This window comes from Pygoscelis adeliae, unplaced genomic scaffold (genome assembly GCF_000699105.1).
Source record: "Pygoscelis adeliae isolate BGI_AS28 unplaced genomic scaffold, ASM69910v1 Scaffold290, whole genome shotgun sequence".
NCBI classification, from domain to species: domain Eukaryota; kingdom Metazoa; phylum Chordata; class Aves; order Sphenisciformes; family Spheniscidae; genus Pygoscelis; species Pygoscelis adeliae.
Window position 1 is genome coordinate 108,745 of NW_008823965.1, and position 5,254 is coordinate 113,998.

Consider the following 5,254-nt stretch of genomic DNA (forward strand, 5'->3'; position numbering starts at 1 on the left):
GCCCTCCATCTCTCATCTCACCCCAGGGCGTTCTTGCTCCATCTCCCCTCAGCGCCTTCCCTTCCACCTCACCTTCCCCCTTCACCTCTCCTCCCCTCAGCACCTTCCTCTCCATCTCACCACTGCCTTCCCCATTCCTTTTCCCCTCCACTTTCCTCAACACCCGCCCTTCAGCGAGGTCTCCAGGGCAGCCATGGCACAGTGGCAAGCCTGGGCCTGCCTGCTTGGCCAGGGGCCCCACGCCATTGCTCTGTGTGAACAACCCTGTCCAGCACAGGTTTCCTCCCCAGTGCCCCTCTGCATATGTAAGTACTGGGGCTTGCCTGAGGTAATATGGCCACCCCAGAAAGTATTGGCTTGTCCGAGGTAGTACAGCCCTGGCAGCAGGTGAAGTATTGCAGGGCTGCGAGGTTTGCAACACAGTGCTGCTGCAGAGGGAAAAAATCAAAGCCGAATCCATTGCAGGGAGACCAGCTATTGGGGTCCTTCCCACCCCTTCATAGTACCTCAGCCCTGTAAATGAAGGGAAACTCCCCTCTCCCTCCCCTCCCCTCCGCCTTTCCCCACATCAGAGCAGTGAAGCTACATGTGAAACAGCTTCTGAGATGGCAATACCTCTCCCGAGTGTTTTGGGGCTGGCGCGATCCTCAGATCTCCTGCCCTTGCTGCTGTGTTCGTGGTGGTGACCATTTTAACAGCCTCACCAGTGAGGGGGATTAGTGCCTCTCCTTCAGAGGTGAGCCTGGATGAAAAGCATTCGCAGGAACTCTAGCAACAGTTGCTGAAGCAATGCACTGCTTATTTGTCATCCTCTCCCTGGAAATAACGTGAGGTTTAATCCTGGTTTGGTTGCGTTCTCCCCCTGCCTGCCTGCCTCTTTCCTTCTCTCGTCCTGATCTATTTAGATGTGAAATTTGGCAGACGCTCGTGGTTGCATTCAGACAGGTTGTGATGAAATCAGGCTCCCGGGAGGCTGCTCCCACAGCGGATACCTGGGCTGCAGGCAGCACTTCTCCGACTGCCGCTAATGGTCTGATTTCAAAGTGTCAACAGCAGGGGTTTCGTAGTGATGGTTATTACTAATGCTGTACAGCAGCCAGCAGGTCTCCAAAGCCTGCGTGTAGATGAAAGGGATGGTGACACAGGGCAGAAAGGCACGGAAAACAGAAACAGCAGTGATGGGATGTAAATAATTCATCCAGACTGAAAAGCGAGTATAATATTTTTGGAGAACTGCTGAGGGAAAGGGATTACTTATAGCTAGTGATGGTTGTCGCTAATTTTATTATGATAAAACCTGACTTGCCAGCCAAAATTAGAGCCCAGTGGTAGTGGCTGGCCTGAGCTACATAAAAGAAAATAATCTTCTGACAGCTCCTCCCTGGAGTTCCAGGACAGGTAGGACCAACGTTCGCCTGGTTAACCTGCCCCTTCTGCTGCTGCAGTTGGCCAGGAGGATGCTGGGTGGTGAGGTGCTGCCTGGCAGCAAGTAATGTTATTCTGAAAGGGCATCATCTCCAGGCAAGTCCCTTACCCTCTTACTGCTTTCTGTCACTTTTCTCTTTGTCCCCCTTTTCTGTTTAGGCTGAGAGTCTCAAACTCTGCCATGCCCAGCGCAGCCAGACTCCAGTCTCAGTGGATGTTCTACCTGCAATGCACGGTAAAAATACTAAGAACAAACCTTGCACAATCCCCTGAAGGTTTCACTGCATCTTGGAGGCATGTATCTTTTGAAAATAAACATATCATGAATTCATAAAGTAGAAGTCCAATTTGTAAACCCTTGCCAGGAAGGGTAGTTGCATTCAAGCGGTAGGTCTAATCTATATGTGTAAGGGTTGTTAGATTTGTCTTTCAATTTGCTTGAATATTCCTACTGTCCTCTTTAATTTTAGCTGGAGTGTAAAATGAAATAAAGGTACGGTTGTATTTGTTTCCTTTGGTGAGACAGGGGTGTTATGATGGCCTCCCATTCAGTATAAAATCTGGGTAATGCAACAGGCGGGTGCCTCTGAGAGGAGATTTGTGAACGTGCCTTATATCCTGATTGCTTATACGATTACTAATTTTTCCAATTATATAGATCTGGTGACACGAGGAAGGAAACTTGCAAGCCTTAAATTCAAAGCCCAGCCTAAGCTGGTGTCAGAAGGTGGATCTTCACAGTTGTAGTGTATTTGTATATGTGTATTTTTATGAGGACATCAAAGAAATGCCGAAAGCTCAAATATATAACCCATGGCTGCTGGGTTCTAACTCAAATGGCTTTTATTTGGTGGGGGGGCAGGGGGTTCTTGGTGCACTTTTTGACTTCAAATGCAACTACACTGAGAAATTCCTCTAGATTTGCTGTGGGACCAGTTTACTCCAAAGTGTGCATCATTTTCCTGTGCCACAGATACACTGAAACTCCATATAGACCTACTGCACTGGGCTACTAAGGAAGTCTTCTTGTGAAATGTTATAGTCGATGCTGTAGGCTTACCTTGAACAAGAAAAATAGCATTAGACCTGACTTGTTCATGCAAGCAAAAAGAGCGGTGGATCAGAATGGGGAGTTTGTCTTTAAAACAGGTAAAAAAGCAGCTTAATTTGCTATGAAGCATCAGTATTCTTTAAACGTTTCCTTTGTCTTATATATTCTTGAGCAGGTGTGCTCTATAGGCAAGAATTTTTTTTTTTTTGTTCGGATTAGGGACTGAATCATTGACCTTTTCTATTAGAGGGATGAATACAAATTGAATCACTGAGGACCAAACAGTAGAGGATTGCAATCAGACTAACAGCTTGGAGAAAAATCCTGGCCTTCTTGCTGCGAATTGTAAAGCGGCTAGACTGAGCTGGAGTGCTCAGGGCGATGGGAAGGGAGTGCCAAACATCTCTGGCTGTGGCAGCTCCTTGCCAGTTGTCAGCCTGTGACCCTAAGAAATGGTCTTTCCGAGATAAGCAGCCAGCCAGTTTGGCCTTTGGTTATTCTGTGTGTTTAAAATTGCTCATAATTAATACTTTTATTATTATTTGTGTATTAAAACACTAATTGTCCACCTCAGATTCTTGTGTCAAATGCTGAACAGACAGATGATGAGAATCCTTACCTGAAGGAACCTGTGGTCTAACCAGAAACGACAGCCAAACTGTGGAAAGCAGACCAGCAGTGCAACGCCTCAGCTCTGATTGCCCGGCAGGACACGACTGAGAATGGGAGCTCAGCCCCCTGCTGACCAGTCCGGTGTCCAAAGTGGGAATCATTTCCTGTAGCGCGCCAGGACTGTTACAATTAGGATTGTTTTGCTGTACAACAGGGCTGCTTTTAAGCATCTGTAGTTCTTCCGGAGGACACCTTCATGCCCACGAGTTTAACATCTCTCCAAAAACGGTGGCCTTTATTTTTCATCTCATGAGAAATGTGCCTGTCCGAGGGCGACGCAGAAAGGCTGTTCCCCGGCGCGCATTTACGTGCTGTGCTGAAAGGAGACTGGATCAGCTTGGGGCATCTGCGGTGCCGCTGTCAGCGTCGCTGATGGGCGTGCAGGAGAAGGTTGCTATCCGTTACAGTCCTTGTCATGTGTATATTTAAAATCTCTGGCAGCTGTGATCTGGTGAATAATTCAGTGAAACCCATCATCGATAAAAGAGAAATTTTGAAGGGTTCTTTGGGTGGAAGTGCCTGCTTTCTGAGAAGCAAGTGTATTAAAGATTGGCTTCATGCTATCAAGATAAAACTCATATTTAGCCTTTTTAAATTTTTAATGTAATGTCACATTTATTCTCTGTGACTTCCAGCTACCAAGGCCCAGCCTTGCAGTCGGACTCTGAAGCATCTGTGGTTCTGTGGGGATCCTGATGAGCAAATTCAACAGCAGAATGGATACAGGCTCTGAGACGTGTGTTGTTTCCTGTGCCTATTGCTCCTGCCAGTACAGCTGGTTAAATAAGGTAATTTATCTTTTTCCTAAAGTTGGCTGAACCGTGTGTTTAATTTATTTATATTATTGACTGTGTGGAGGACTACCCTGGTGCGAAATGTCATCTCCAAGTGCTTTCTTTCACAGAAATACAGGCTCTGTATCAATGCAAACACTGCTTCCTCTGATGTATTTTTCAACATTTGCCTAAACCAAAAAGCAAAATATATACTCAGACTTGAACTCGATTTAGATAAAAGGTGGCTTAGGGTCCCTAAGCTTATCCTGTGAGGTTTTGTGGATGTATGGAAATGATGGGGCTTGCAGGGCCACCGGGTTTCTCAAGAGCAGGCTCTGAACGGGCAGTAAAAGCACGCATCGAGGATTTATTTTCTCTTCCTTTCTCTTTTCCTTCTCTGTTTTTCTCTCCCTCCCTTCCTGTCACATGGCAAATTTACTCACTGCATCCACTGGACGTTTGGACAGTAATGAGCCCTAATTTCTGTGTGCACAGGCTAGTGCAAAGGAACAACTGTTTTCCTGTGATTTTCTGTCGACTCACCGTATGATCCCAGGCTGTCACTTCACCAAGTGCTTTGCTCCCCCCCTTCCCACCCTCCCTGTGCTGCATGGGACAGTAATTAGCATTCGCACGGCTCTCCAAAAGGCGAAGCAAGACATGTTTTATTACGATGAAGCGTGAGGGAGTGGGCTACAAGCAATTGTGGAAAGCAGCAGAAAAACCACGCCGGCCCCCTTGGTCGCTGTGCAGTGAGTTGGTTGAAGCAGGTTGGCTGGGTCGATCGCGGCGCGTTGGGTCCACGCCGTACCCGGTTCGCAGTCCTTCCTGCAGACTGAGCTTTTACTGAGGTGGGGAGCCCGTTCGCAGGACCGTCCACAGCAGTCCCGGGAGGAATGGCTTCACTGTAAAAAAAGCGAGACCGAATTTTGCTGCTGATCCCGGGCAACCTCCTGTAGCTGGTGTCTGTTATTAGGATCGCTCTGCAGATTTGGGCCCTTAATTTTTAAAAGTATTGAGGTCCCTGCAGTTGTCCCGGGCCCAGCAAGTCACCTTGCTTTGCTAAGGGGTGCTCTTGTTCGGAACTTTTTTTTTCCCCCCTGCAAAACTCCTTTTTGTGGTGGGGTTGGTTTTTTTGCTTCGGCGGTTTGGGTTTGGGGTTTTTGGTTGGCTTGGGGGTTTTTTTTGGTTGTTGGGTTTGTTTTGTTTAGGTGGGTTTGTGATTTGTTTTGGGAGGGTTTTTTTGGGTTTTTTGTTTGTTTGTTTGTTTGTTTGTTTTTGCTACCGGCTTTCCTTGTTTGTAGTTTGGGTTTTTTTTTTCAGCGGGTTT